This window comes from Dipodomys spectabilis, unplaced genomic scaffold (assembly GCF_019054845.1).
Source record: "Dipodomys spectabilis isolate Male_0828 unplaced genomic scaffold, ASM1905484v1 ptg000343l, whole genome shotgun sequence".
Classification (NCBI taxonomy): domain Eukaryota; kingdom Metazoa; phylum Chordata; class Mammalia; order Rodentia; family Heteromyidae; genus Dipodomys; species Dipodomys spectabilis.
The window spans coordinates 1,103,462-1,119,346 of NW_024871020.1; the positions used below are offsets into that span (position 1 = coordinate 1,103,462).

At 39.5% G+C, this 15,885-nt stretch overlaps 1 pseudogene; it reads left to right on the forward strand.

The window, feature by feature from the left end:
• Positions 1-1,501: 1,501 nt before the first annotated feature.
• LOC122095318 lies at positions 1,502-1,601 on the forward strand (annotated as a pseudogene).
• The last annotated feature ends 14,284 nt before the right edge of the window (positions 1,602-15,885 follow it).

Here is a 15,885-nt window from a genome sequence, read left to right on the forward strand (position 1 = left end):
CCTGAAATATTATAGGAAATGAGAAATTGACATGACTCTTCAATTACTTTCTGTTGGCATGTTGCCTGGGCCTAGTTGAGAAGTCTTGACCCTGTTATCTGATGATGCAGGTAACTGGGACATAGGATCCTAGGACCCATACATCTTGCAGAAGAATAATATCTTTTATACATCATATCAGAAAAATTTGGGTATAATCAATAGGAATGCTTCAGAAATATGGAGAAAAACATTTTGGAACCAGTGAGTTAAAACAATAAACAGAGCAGCAGAGTAAAATCCCTTATAGATTAGAGGAAAACAACATTTTTTTCCATGTGAATTCAGAAGAACAAGAACACTTAGAAGGTATCACAGGTTTATAGTGAAGACATTACATTGATACTTTTTACATTCTAGTATGTATTCTAAACCTAATTATTTATATTCCAATTCTCTTTATTGGAATAAATAATTATCAATTTATTTGTCAAATTATCAATTAATTCTACTAAGTTTCACTGTGTGAAATATGAAATCAGCACATATAAATATAAAATATATAACTATATGTAATATAATAAAAAGGGCACATGTTTTGCATTGTTCTGTTGTGGTTAGGGTATCAAAGACAACTCTGTTTTAAAGTATTATTGCATTATCTGTACCTCAGTGTTAGGTAGAGTTAGACCTAAAGCTTTACCATTTGTAGATTTAAAGCCTGGAGGCAAGAGGAAACACTGTGATTAAAACATTACCAATTTAAGGCCTAATAATGAGGAGAAACATGGACTTCTCCTGGAGCTATGGAAATATTTGGTGATAGAAAGGAAGTAGTGTAAGTTCCTGCCTGGTTGGAAGGTACACAGGCCAGACATCAGGAAATCACGCATATGAAGAATTTTTTCACCTTGGCGTTAGCTACTTTTGAAATGGTAGGTATAATAAACACTTAAATTTTGATAAAATACCTTCTAGTCTGAACAGTTCTGTCTGAACTGTTCATCTCTCTATGATCCCTTGTAACTAAGATTAGTTTTGTTCTAGTAAGACAAACTATGCTGTCAGGGTAGGATATTCTGGTTGGTATGTTCCTACGTGGAAGAAGGATAAAGGGTAGACATTTGTGCCAGTAAGACCTCATTTGGGAAAATTTCAGCTGCAGAAGTTTAGAAGTAGCTCTTAAGCAAGGCTTACTTTGAATCTATTAGCTCCACAAAGCTAACTCATTCACGTAAATAAGTACTTGAAAAAGTCATCACCTTAGGACCTAGCTATAAGTGCTTCAAAGTATGATCAAATCTAAAATGAAAAAGACTTAAAATTGTCATTGACAAAAAATGCAAATGTGAGCAATCGACTGAACAATATAATTTTTTTCCCACTATACACATTATTTTAGGGAAATAAGATCAATAGTATTGTTAGGAACAATAACGTTTCCTTGCTACAAATAGGCACCCAAGGATATAAGCCTATATAAAGATTGCATCATTAACTACTTAAATTTAGAGGATACTACATGCTTCAGCAGCACGTATACCCAAATTACAACAATACAGAGATTAACATGACACTTGCACAAGGATAATATGAAAATTCGTGAAGTATTCCATATTTTTCATTCTTCAGTTGCAGAAATGAAAAACAGTTATTTAAAAGTTGATTACAAAATTACAAGTGTAACAATATATGCAAGTGTTAGAATTAAACATTAGTTTGACATCAGTGTATTAAATCTTCACCTTAGAAAGGCCTTTACATGGAATAACCTTTACAAAACTTTTGAAATTAGTTAACATTGTCATTTTATCCAAAAAAAATATACTACTATAAGAACCTAGAAAAAGGGGCTGGGAAGGTGGCTCAGTGGTAGACCGCTTGCCTTGCATGCTTGAGGCCCTAGGTTCGATTCCTCAGCACCACATAAGCAAAAAGAAAAAAAAAACGGAAGTGGTGCTGTGGCTCAAGTTGTAGAGCGCTAGCCTTGATCTGAAGAGCTGAGGGACAGCGTCCAGGCCCAGAGTTCAGGCCCACGACTGGACCAAAGAAAAAAAAAAAAAAGAACCTAGAAAAAAAATAATCTTAAATTTTCTATATGAAATACAATCTGAAAGGACACATTTATTAATGAATATATATATTATAAAACAATGTTGAATGTAAAGTATATCTAGGAAAGAATGAAATAGATTATGGATATTATGCAAACACAGAATATAGAATATTTTAAAATATACTTTTTTCAGACAAGAAGCAGAAATATCTTTAGTTTCTGTACTACTCATTTCAACAGATAAGATCAAATTATTTCTGATTAAAAAATCACAAACTGCAGAAATCATTGTAGATGTACACAAACAACTCAAATACATTTGACATCAAAGTCAGGCAATTCACTTGGAAAAATTCCACGGAATTTTTACAGTAAGATATTGCTGTTATTTGAATTCTGAAAATATTTTGTATGGACACAAAGAGTGGACTGGCATTTTGATGTTTAAGAAACGTAACTGATATCTTAGCTATGCTAAATAATGCTGCAATAAACATAGTTGTTTTGGTAGCTTTTGTATGGTCTTGTTTGATGCCCCTAAGTAGATGAATGGATTAAGAAAATAGAATTCTATGGAATGGAATTTTATTCCTCCCTCAGAAAGAATGTCAGTGCCCCATTTGTTAGGAAATGGAAAGACTTGGAAAAAATTATATTGAAGTAAGCCAGGCCCCAAGAAACATAGATCCCATAGTTTCCCTTATTTGTAACTAGTATATGTCTGAGACAAGCAGAAATGGTCAGATAAGTTGATGTTAGGTGAAATGAACCCCAAGATAAGGATTCAAATGTATTTTTTTCTTTCTTGTGATTGTTTCTAACATATTTATAAGATGATTTCTTTGTTGCTTTGTATGTCCCTCTCCCACCGTATAATCCCTGCTTTCATTGTATTTGATGTTGGTATGATTTGTGGAGGGGAAGGGAAAAAACAAATTGTTTAAATAGGGATACAGGTTGACCCATTGCAACAATGAGATGTACAAGACGTCATGTAGAAAAACGAACTTTACGACTTTGGCCGGGGAGGAGGAGTAATGAGGGGGGAGGGGAGTGGGGGGAGATGAGAAGGTATGGGAAGGGGAAATAAAGGAGGAGGCAACAATGCTTGATAAGAAATGTATTCATTACCTTGCCCATGTAATTTTAACCCCTCTGTATGGTGTTTTCACAATAAAATAATAAAACTCAACAAAAAAAAAAAAAGAAAAAAAAAGAAAAAAGAAACAACCAAACCATTACAACTGAATAGAACAATTTGTACAGCCTTCCACAACTTCAAAGAGGTAGTGATACATACTTATCCTTTTGGTAATATCAAAGGCAGTTTCTTCCAAGTTGTTCTTCAGACCTGGTTTGATATAATGGTTCAACAGAAGGCGATCCAGTGTATCTTTGCTATCTATATTCCCAGCAGCAAGATGCAAGGGAGTCAAGAGGCATTTAGTTTGGGCATTGGTATCTGCATCATGATGAAGTAAGAAAGACGCCACACTGGTATTATTTCACGAGTAACCACTGCGCAGGGGTGTCTAGCCATTAACAATTATTGCATGATTATCTGCTGCTTGAGGCACCAACTCATGGACAATATCTAAGTGTCCACTGTAGGCTTCCCGATGAAGAGGGGTATATTCATTGTCATCCCTAGTATTCACATGAGTGGCCTTTATGGAAAGTAGTCACCACACTCTAGTAAGCCGATTATTTTCAGCAGCCCAAAGAAGAAATTTGCTTGGATCCTACTCCATTTTTTTTTTCTTGCAATTGATACGATTCCTCACTTTTTCATTTTGTTCCTTATCTTCATCAGAATTGCCTAACTAGAGACTTTCAGTGCCAGTGAGAATAAGGTGTCCCTGTATTTCCCCAATAGTTTATAATGGTTGAACTTGTGAGAAAAATACAGTGAATTTTCTGCATCTGTTTATTTTCATGATGATTTATTTTCTCTTTTTCCATTTTTATTATTCCAAGTCATTCTAACTGGAAAGTAGGTAATTGATGGAGAGCAGAGGAAAGATCTTCCTCCGTATTCAAAGGTACAGACTGAAAATGAAGATCAGTGTTGTTTTTATGTGCAGCTTCTTCTAGGAATGAGAAAATAGAAAGTGGCTCAGTGGTGGAGTGCTTGCCTTGCATGTATGAGCAATGGCAGGTCATGTCCACTTTGCAGCCTTGTCATTCAGACCCACTGTGCAAAGAAAAAGACATAGTACCCCAGCCCTCTGAAGCTTGCCACTTTTTGTGGTATCCTACTTTTTATTCTTCCTGCAAACCCTCAGGGCCTAGGATCCCAGGATCGGCTATGGGTCCAGAGACTGCACCAGAGCCTAGGGTGATGGAAGCTGAGTCAGAGTTGCCACGAACTGAGTTCAAGACGTGTGGTTGGCAAAAGAAAGAATAAAAAAAAATTAATTAATTATTTAACTAAATTAAAAAGAAATAAAGCTCTCTGGTTTGGAATTTCTGCCAGTTTCCTTCCTTAGCCTGGGATTTGAACTCAGGGTCTTGGTAAATCTGTAGCAATGTGAGGGAAGGTGCAGAGTTGCCACTACTTGAGTTCAAACCCTGTGCCAAGCCAAAAATAAAAAAAAAGTGACTGAGCTCAGCAGGGGGAGTAGTTGTAGAGATGGGAGGGAAGGGATGGTAGGGAGAAAACAAAAGAGGAGGCAACAATGCTCAATAGGAAATGAACTCATTACCTTGCTCATGTAACTGTGATCCCTCTGTACAACATTTTTGCAATAAAAATGTACAAAAAAGAAACAATGTAGTGCTCAGAGAAGCACTTTGGGGATAAGGTAAGGATGTCAAAAGCTGTACAAAATTCTACACTGCTTTTTTTAAATGTTCTGTATAGAACTGAATGAACAAAACTGCTTTCATTTAAAAAATTAAGCCACTGTCTTGGAACTGGGGCCAGTATTTCTGTAATTGCTGTGATTTGATCTCACCTTCCAGGTAACTCTTTTGCACCATGGGTGAAGGTGAATCTTACTGTCTTCGAGGAAAACAAATTCAGGCTAGAGTTCTGAGGGCCCAAATGAACGACCTGCAATGGAAAAAAATATTTCTATACATGTGTAATATATGATATATACTTACATATGCATGTTTATTACATATTATTATTTTTATTATTGATTTTGTATTTTATTTTTTATTTTATTCCTTTATTTATTGTTTATTGTATTTAGTATTATTATACACATAATATTTAGTACATGTTTTACATCTATTATAAAATGATTCACAATAATTTAGGACATTGACTCATTTTCATTTATACTTTATTAAGTGTTGGAACATGATACATAATTAAATGGAAGCATTTGTCACAGTCTTCACATGTTGTAGAGTCTCTCCCACAGATGAGCTTTGTCTTCTTTATCTTTGGACACCTTCCTATAGGGATTTCTTTAGATGATTTATGATCAGAGGCCTTTTCTTGAGGATAGGCAAGTTGAGGGATAAAATTGTAAGGGTGGGGCAAGAAATGTGACTTAGTGGTAAGGAGCTCGCTCAGCATGCATGAATGCCATGGTTTGAATCCTCGGTGCTACATATCAGAAAAACCCAGAAGCTGTGGAGTGGCTCAAGTGGTAGAGCTCTAGTCTTGAGAAAAAGAAGCTCAGAGAGAGTGCCCAGGCCCTAAGATCAAGCCCCAGGACTTTCAAAAATAATAGGTCAGATGCTGGTGGCTCACACCTGGAAAACTAGCTTCTCAGGAGACTGAGCGCTGAAGACCACAATTCAAAGAAAGGCTAAGCAAGGAAAGCCTGTTAGACTCATCTTCAATGAATCACCAAAAGACACTGTGGCTTAAGTGGTACTGTTTGCTTTGAACTGAAGAGCTCAGGGACAGTGCCCAGGCTTGAGTTCAAGACACACAACTGGAAAAAAGTGAGGGTTAATTAAAGTACTTTTCCTATTTGCTAATTAAGAGAATATTCTCTGGAAAATGAATGCTAATGTATACGAGAATTGGAGTCAGAGCTCAAGGTTCAAGTTTAGTAGATCCATATGCCCAGCCTCTGAGATTCTAGCATTATAACTTTGTGTCCTACAAGGTTCTGAAAGGTCCAATGTTGAAAGGGTTAATATGCTTCCCAAGCCCTTTGTGACTTGTACTTACAATGTCATTACAGTTCTGAACCTAGCAGAGAATTAGTAGCTAACGCCCATCTCCCTAGCTTAGGTCTCAAGATCACAGGGTGAAGCCAGCCAGAGTAGGAAAGTCTATGACACTCTGACTTCCACTTCTGAAAGGTCAGATATTCAAGAGCTTCCTGGGTTTCCCTTGGTGATGAGAAGTTACTTGCACTCTAATTGTTCTTAGAGTTCTCAAGCTATAGAAGCAGGAAAGAAACATTATTGACCCATCCTGGGTTCAAATGTTCTCAGGATCCAAGCCCTAGCCCTGTTAGCAGGAAGAACTCCATTGTAACACTGTATTTGAAGGACAGAAAATAGTTGCAAAAGCCAGGCTAGGTGAGAGACCAAGGCCTGCAGGATTAGGAAGCAGAATGTACACACTCAACAGGAAAGTGAGCTGCAAAACCATTCATTCCGGACACAACCAGCAAAGGGGGTGGGTGGGGCGGGGAGAACTTCAAACATTTGTTAGAGTTACACCAGGGTCAGGCTTTTCTCAGCCTCTTCACACAATGACTGATTAACCTTCCTCCCTCAGGTGAAGGGAGCCTCAAGCTATCTTTTGGTTACCAATAGAGAGCCAGTTTAGTGTGTGAGTGTGGGGGGGGGGGGAAGGGGAGGAACAGAGTTGAAAACCCTGATCTCTGGTTTTAAGGAGTGGGTTTTTCACTCTTCATCTGCCAGATTTGAAGGCCCTTCTTCTACCTCGGTGAGTCCATTCTCCTTCCTTCATTCTGCACATCATTAATGCTAATCCCCAGTCCAAGGAGAGGCAAGGCCATTTCTCTTCGCTCTCCAAGCACTTAAGTTAGAACCTGGGTCTTCCCTCTTGGCTCTGGGACCCTCAGCTGCCTGAAAAGTGGGAGAGAGACAGTCTTCCTGCTCTGTGGTTATATGAATGCGATGCTGGTATCCTGGCACACTGCAGAAGGCCTCATGACTGCTAATTGTTCCCTTCTTCCCTCCTGACATCCACGACCAGATTGATCTAGCATTTTTGTATCTATCTATCCATCTATCTATCTATCTATCTATCTATCTATCTATCTATCTATCTATCTATCTATCTATCTATCTATCTATCTATCTATCTATCTATCTATCTATCTATCTATCCATCTATCTACCCACCCAACTACCTACCTACCTATCTATCTCTTTGCCAGTTCTTGGTTGAACTCAAGGCCTGGGCACTGTCTCTAGCAGTCTACTACTTGAGCCACGGCACCAATTCTGGCTTTTTCTGTGTATGTGCTACTGAGGAATTGAACCCAGGGCTTCTTGCATGCTAGGCAATCACTCTCTCTCTAATCCACATTCCCAACCCCCTCATCTTTTTCTTAATGGTAATTTTTACATAAGTAGGCTGCCATTTTTTTGTCCCCAAGTTAATTTTTCTGAATACCGGTTACTTCTAAGAAACCTGATCTTGTCTTTCCCTGCTCGATTTGTGATTGTTCCTGTGTTGGCCTCATAATAATAAAATGTAAATAAACCCTGCTGAGAGCCTAAGTGTGTATCATATAAGGACACAGGCCTGGAACCCTGGAAGAGAAAAGTGATGGGCCTGAAATGAAGATTATGATGCAGTATGTGAAACAGGCATCTCTGAAAAATAAATCAGTAAATAAAAGCAGAAGCATTGCATATGTGTGTAATCAAGGAGGTAATACACACATAAGTAGGTAAGGCACTGATACATAACTTGGCCTTCTCTCTTTGAATTTTTTTTGTGGTCATCCCAGGGCTTAAACTCAGGACCCTATGCAATTCTGAGTTGTGTTACTCAAGGCTGAAGCTCTACCACCACCACAGCTCCACTTGCAGCCATCTGGTCTATAAAAATTGGACATAATCGCCTCCCAGGCCTTACTGCCTGCTCTGGCCAGTATCTCCTGCTTGGCTTTCTCTCTCAAAGCTGGAGCTCTACCCTCTGGGCCACTGCTTCACTTCTGGTTTTCTGGTGGTTTATTGGAGAAAAGAGGCTCACAGACCTCCTGCTCAGGCTGACTTTGGACAGCTATCTCCTGAGGAGGATTCAAGCAACTTTCCTCAGGGATTCACCAAGGAACCGCTCCACACAAACCTTTAGTCTAAATCTCGAGAGGTACTAGAGAAAAACAGAAACTAGAATATGCTTCTAGTGTGTTCTAGATACTTAAGGTTGGAAACACTCATAATTATTAGTTCATTTTACAGGCAAAAGGAGCACTGCAGACTGCATGAGGATCATTCCAGCTTTCGATCCACTCATCCTGAGACAGTAAATTTACTGCAGCTCAATGCTAAGTGACTGGCATGTCCAGTGGACATTGGCTCCCAAATCCTGGAACACTCATTTCTCACTTTTGGCTGCAAACCTGTGACAAGAGGAGAAGATGAGGAGAGAAAATCATTCTCAGAGAAAGCAGCTATAAAGAACATTGGGTAGTTTACTTATAAATTCAAACCAATGGAATGACCCTGTTAAGAAGTCAGCTTGTCCAGAGTAAAAAATGAAGAAGGAAAGAAAGGGAAGTGACAGTGGCTGCTGACTGTAATCTCAGCTCTGAGGAGGCTGAGATGTAGAGAATCTTAGTTTGAATCCAGCCAGTATTGGAAAGTCCATGACACTGTTATTTCTAAGTTGTTTAAGGATACAGGTGGACCCGTTGCAACAATGAGAAGTACAAGTTGTCATGTCGAAAATGAACTTTACAAGTTTGGTGCATGGGGGGGGGGGGGAGAGAATTGGGAGGAGGGAGGCTGGGAAGGGATGTGAAGGGTAAACAAAGGAGGAGGCTGCAATGCTTGATAAGAAATGTACTCATTATATTGCCCATGTAATTGTAACCCCTCTGTACAGTATGGTCACAAAAAATAAAAATTAAAATAAAAAAAAAAGAGATCACAGAAAAGCCCAGATGTGGGCTGGACTGAAGTCTCTCTCATTGTCTGGACAGGCAGACAAAAGGCCTCAGTCCTGTACAGCTTTGTAACAACAACTCCACATCTGGGCCAATTAGTGAGGATGCGTGTGTGTGTGCTCTGAAGGCCAGGAGAAAAAGGCCTCTTTGTACTCCAAGCTATCTCTCTTCCCAGTGCTCTGTTTTGACAAGAAGCCTTCATTTGTGCCACCTCCCATGGCAGGCCAAGTTCCCTGCACTTATCTTGCCTTTGTGAGACTATATTCCAGTGCTCAGATACAGTGCTCAATATAATTCAGAAGTCCTTCTTACAGACAACTAGGGCACTGAACTTAATGAAATGTTTCATTGCCAGCGATAATGGGCCTATGATACCTCTCCTTGGTTTTCTGGAAGCTTGAGAAATCCAAGCACATGTTAGATATCACAAAGCTTCCTGTCATCTAGGGCTGGTGAAGATCATCAGGTTCTGAAACCTTTGACCTCTCTTAATTGGGCCTTGGATGGCTAGGTTTGGGGGTTGAAAACAGGGCCTTGGTGCTGACCATAAGTTCAGTGGAGAAGTCCAGTGCTTTACCATTTTGTGTCACAGCTTCACTTCTGGTCTATGTGTGTGTGTGTGTCTGTGTGCGTCTGTGTGTCTGTGTGTGTATGTCCATGTGTGTGCGTGCATACAGTCGTGGAGCTTGAACTCAGCACTGTACCTAATTTCTCTTGTACAAGGATAGCCTTCTCTCACTTGAGCCACAGAACCACTTCATGCTTTTTCTAGTGATGTTGTCCTGAGTAATCAAGCCCAGGGTTTCATATATGCAAAGCACTCTACCCCTAAGGCACATTCCCAGCCCTGTACTTCAGGTTTGTTAGATTGTTTCTGGTTTGGGGTTTTTATTTTTGATGTTGTTGGTTGTAGGAGTTGAAGTCTGGGACTGGGAGCTGTCCCTGAGCTTTTCAGCTCAAGTCTTGTGCTCTATCACTTGAGCCGCAGCACCACTTCAGGTTTTCTGGTGGTCCATTGGAGCTAAGTGTCTCAAAGACATTCCTGCCCAGGCTAGCTTTGAACAATGATCCTTAGTTCTCATCCTCCTGAGAACCTAGGATGATAGTCATGAGCTGCAAGCATCAAGCTTCCACTTAATGTTTCTTAGTGGTGAATTGGAGATAATAGTCTCATGGGACTTTTTGTGTCTGGGATAATTTAGAACTCAGATCCTCAGATCTCAGCTTGCTGAGAAGGCAGGATGACAAACCTCATCTATCGACCCCTAGGCCATGGTAGTCTGCTGCAAGGGGATCCTTGGCTCCACCTGGTGGAGTGCTAGCCTTGAGCCCAAGAGGTAAGGGTCAAAATCTAGGTCCTGAGATCAAGGTTCATGACTGAAAAAACAAACAAACAAAACAATGGTCTGCAGGAGACAACTCACTAGTCTTCAGTTATATTTAATTTTGTTCCTTCCATGGAGATATATCTGAGCCTCAATATTCTTATCTGTGTAAGTATCTCAGTTGTGGAGCTCTTACAAGGACCAGATGAAAGAATGCACCCTGTGAAGGACATAGCACATGACACTGTTTGAAGGACTCAATACACAGCATCATGTGAAAGACACAGCACCCAGAACCGAATTCAGGACTCAGCACACTGCAACCTGTGAAGGACTCAGCACATAGCTGTATTCCACAAGCTGTCATTAGAATCAACGTGTTTTCTTCAGTATCACCATTCTTTGAGGAACATTTCACAAACCACACAAGTTCACATCTAATGGTTTAGTGGAGTTTTTTTTTTCAGGGGAGGTTACCCATGGGGCTTGAACTGAAATGTAGGGATACTGTTCTAATAACATTTGCTCAAGGCTACAGCTCTACCACTTGCAAGAGTCTCACAGACTTCCTGCTAGGGCTGGGTTTTAAAGCCTGTGAGCTGCTAGAATGACTGAGGTAAGCCAGCAGCATCTGGTTCGTTGGAGCTGGGTTGCAGTGATTTACATCTGGATAAGTTAGGTTAGGTGGCAGCTGTCAGACTCCTAGCTTGCTCTGTGATGAAGTATTTGAAGTCTTGACCTTCTATAGTTGCAGTTAGAACAGTCTACCTTTTTTGGTGGCAGTCCTGGGCCTTTAGTAAGGGCTTAGCCACTCTCCCCAAGCGTTTGTGCTCCAGGCTAGTACACAATTGATTGAAAGAAAGCAGAACTTCTGGTTTTTCTTATTATATGGTACTGAGGAATGGAAGCCAGGGCTTCCTGCTTACTAGGCGAGCACTCAACCACGGAGTCCCAAGAGTGCATGAGGTATAAATAGAGATTGCTGTATATAAATATTATATATACAAAAAGAAAGATGTGGGCTGGGAAGGTGGCTCAGTGATAGAGCGCTTCCCTTGCAAGCATGAGGACCTGAGTTCAATTCCTCAGCACCACATAAGCAGAAAAAAAAAGCCAGAAGTGGTGCTGTGGCTCAAGTGGTAGAGTGCTAGCCTTGAGCTGAAGAGCTGAGGAACAGAGCCCAGGCCCAGACTTCAGGCCCACGACTGGACCCAAAAAAAATAGAGAGAGATTTATGCATATTATTAAATTATAGTTAATAGTACTACCAATGTTAGGTATTAAATGATGTCTCCATTTAATTATATATCCCAGTTGAACAATTAATAAAACATTAATTATTACTCAATTTACTGTTATTGTTTATCATATATGTACATACATCCATACATATAATTACATATTTTATAGAATGAGACCTCTATTTATAATTAATTTATGCATCATGTGTTACTACCAATTATTAGGTATTTAACTATGTCTCCATTTACTTTTCATTCTGTTAATGCTTAATAATATATTAATTAAACTTAATCCACGTCCTATAATTATTTTGTCTAATATTATCCCAGAATGATTCGCTATTAATTCAATCTGTTTTTCATTTATTGTAGTGACCATTTTTCCACCTATGACATTTTTACCTTTATGACATCCTATTATATAGTATATAGATTTGCATACGAATTATACATCCTACCTGACACGGAGCAATTTCATAGAAAAGGAAAATATGTTTCACTCTTGACTTCTTACTCCAAGATTGCATTTTTGGCAGGTCTGGGATCTAAACTCAGGGCCTAGAAGGCTCAGCTCATGAATGAGTGACTGTCAGCACAGCAGCCTCTAGCCAATTCAGCTGCTAGGCAGTTCCCAGCCGATGAGACTGAGCCCCATATGTTAACCCCATATTGTGCTTAGTGAAGTTATGCATTTTATTTGTTGTTTTACTCATTTATTTACCATTTATTTTATTGACTGGTATTACACATGGAATATTTGTTACATTTATTACATGGGATATAGATTTGCCTATGTATGAAACTTCATATCTGACACCCAGATGCTCACAGAAAAGGAAAACATGTGTCACCAGTGCTTCTTACTCCACGATTCAATTTTTGTGAGTGCTAGCAACCTGGGCCATATGGAGCTGACAAGCAGTTACCAGCACCTGAGATCCAGCCCCAGGGGTTGACAAAATAAGACAGCTTGACATGCGGATGGTAGTACACAAATAAATATAGATCTTTATAGAGTAACAGAGATGTTTATATATTCTTCAGTTATATAGACTACATTTTTAACAATTCTTGGGTATTTATTATGCCCCCATGTAATTAGTATTATTGTGTTCATTCTTAATGAATTATTAATTTAATCAACCACTGTCACAAAACTATTGCATCCATGTAATTAATAGTATTCTTTCAATGTTTCAAAATATTCATTAAAATCAATCAGCCTCCTAAAATCACTACTTTTATAGTAGTATCACTCAGGAACAACTAATTTAATCTTGACATTCATAATCTTCCATCAGTATTCCTATGAATAGGAATGAGACTCTTAGGATCTCCCACCGTTGGTAGGGGTCAGGACCGGGCCTCGACCACAGGGCCTATGTTGCCGTGTTGACCTATGGCTTGCCTGGTAGCCCACCATCCTTCAGCAATGTCAGGTTACAGAACTTTTCATCAATGTCATTCAGACCTAAGATGGTCACCTTGCAAAAAAAAACAAATGTAAAACAGCCATTTGCAAGTTGCCAGATTTTTATCTGTGTCATTTTATTTATCTTTTTCCTGTAAATCTTTGGGGCCCAGGAACCCAGGTTCAGCTGTGGGTCCAGTGGTTGCACCCCAGCCTAGAGCGATCAAAGCTGAGGCAGAGTTGCCCCAACCTGAGTTCAAGCTCTGTGCTTGACAAAATAAAAATAAATAAATAAATTCATTAAAAATATTTATAAAATTATGAGGCTCCTTGGCTTGGAATTCATGCCATTTTTTCTGCCAGGCCTGGGATTTGAATTCAGACTCTGGGAAAATCTGCAGCATTGTCGGGGAAGGGGAAGCTCACCATGCTGGAAGACAAGAAAGTCAGGCCTGTTCCCAGGGCCTGAATTCAAGTCTTAGCTCTCAAAAAAAATAATATTCATATACATTTTAAATACATGATTTATATTTGCATACACATGTTTACTTATATTGCAGTTAGTGTAGTTATTCATTTTATTTTATGTATTTCTTATGTATTTTAGTGAGTATGATTACACATATAACATTTTTTACATCCTATTACATAGGACATAAATTTGCCTATGTATTATACATCATTCCTGAGACCCAGGAATTTTGACACCCATAAGGAAAACAAGTGGGACAATTGGCTTCTTCCACTAGGATTAAGTTTTTGGCAGTTCTGTGATTTGAACTCAGAACCTAGCAGGTCAACTTCATGAATGGGTCAATGTTAGCACACCGGTCTGATGCAAATGAAGTTTTCAGGCAAATTTCAGGACCTGAGATGAAGCCCTAGGAGTGGCCAATATATAAAAAGATAGATATGTAGATTGCAGTGTGTGTGTATTTACATATGAATATGCATCTATAAATAAATGTATACAGAGAGAGACAGACATTTATGTAGAATCTAGTGTATAACTCTATATAAAGTGATGTCTGCATCTTATTTTTATATATCCTATTACTACCAATTATATATTCTATTACTACCAATTATTTGGTCTAAAATTATGCCTCCATTAATTAATCACGGTAGAAGTTATTAATTGAATTAATCTCTGATATATATTTATGCGTACAATATTATACTAGAAAGACTAGATAAATAGTAATTCAATTTGTACATGTCAAATATTCTATTAATGTTCCTATAGATAGGAATGAGTTTCCTAGGATCTTCAGCTGTGTGTAGGTGGCAGTCCGAGGATAAAACTCACGGCATAGGTATCTGGGTGGGGCTTAGGTTTTACCAACAATCTCTGAGCCTTTGGCCATGCAAGGTCACATACAATTTTCAAGCTGAGTCATTGAGACCCATGGTTGTCACAGTGCAAAGGAAACAAAGGTAAAACGGTTGTGTAATACTTGCTGGTTTTTTCCTCATCCATACTTGTTGGTTTGATGTATTTTTGCCAGTGCTGGGAGTTTAATTGGGGTCCTAGGATGACTGGATCATCTGTAAATGCTGCAAACCAGCCTAGGGTAATCATGGGTTAAGACACAATACGGTGCTTCCTTGAGAAAAAAGAACTCAGGGACAGTGCCTGGGGTCACAGTTCAAGCCTCAGGACCTGCCACAAAAATAAAGCCAGTAACTCTATGTGTCTGTGTATGTATGCATGTATTTCTATCAGTGACCATCTAGAGTTGCTGTGAAGAAAGGTTTGAATGGAATGATTTCACAGCACAGAGAGTGCTTTCAAGACATGTTCTGGGGCTCCCCTCACTATTCCCAGTGTAGCCTGAGGGCTTCTGTGCACCCCAGGCTGCTGGAGGAAGTCTGACTCATTGTTGAAACAGGCAGACAAAAGGCCTCACTCTTGAACAGCTGTGTAACAAACAATTCATCCGGAGCAATTACTGAGGATGAGCAATGAATGAGGATGAGGGCAGACTCTGAAGGCCAGGAGGAAAAGGCCTATTTGTACCCCAAGCTATCTCTCTCCCTAGTGCTTTGTTTTGACAGGAATCCTTCATTTGTGCTGCCTCTCGGGGCAGTCCAAGTTCCCTGCACTCATCCTGTCTTTGTTAGACTATGTTCCAGTGTTGAAACAAACTGCTACAATTAATTCAAGGGTCCTTCTGGCAGAAAACAAGTGAGCTGAACCTAATGAAAAGATTCCTAATTGGCATAGGTGCCTCCCTAGTTTTCCGGATGCTTGCTAAATCTACGCACTTATGCAAAATCACAATGCTTCCTGTCATCTAGTGCTGGTGAAACTAATCAGGTTTTGAAACCTTTGCCCTCTCTTAGTTGGGCTCTGGGTGTTTATATTTTGGGGTTGAACACAGGGCCAGAGTGCTGACCATAGCTCAGAGCAGAAGCTCTTTTCTTTACCATTTAGTGTCACAGCTTCACTTACGGTATCTTTGTGTGTGTGTGTGTGTGTGTGTGTGTGTGTGTGTGTGTGCGTGTGTGTGCAAACACCAGTCCTGGAGCTTGAACTCAGTACCTCAGCTCTGTACCTGAGTTTCTCCTGTATAAGGATAGTGCATTACCACTTGAGCCGCAGAACCACTTCAGGTTTTTTTTTTTCTAGGGATGTAGTACTGAGGATTCAAACCCAGGGTTTCATACATGCAAAGCACTCTACCCCTAAGACACATTCCCAGCACTCCACTTCAGGTTTCTTTCTTTCTCTCCTTGTAGTTGGAGGAGTTGAAGTCTGGGACTGGGTGCTCAAGTCTAACACTCTACCACTTGAGATACAGTGCCC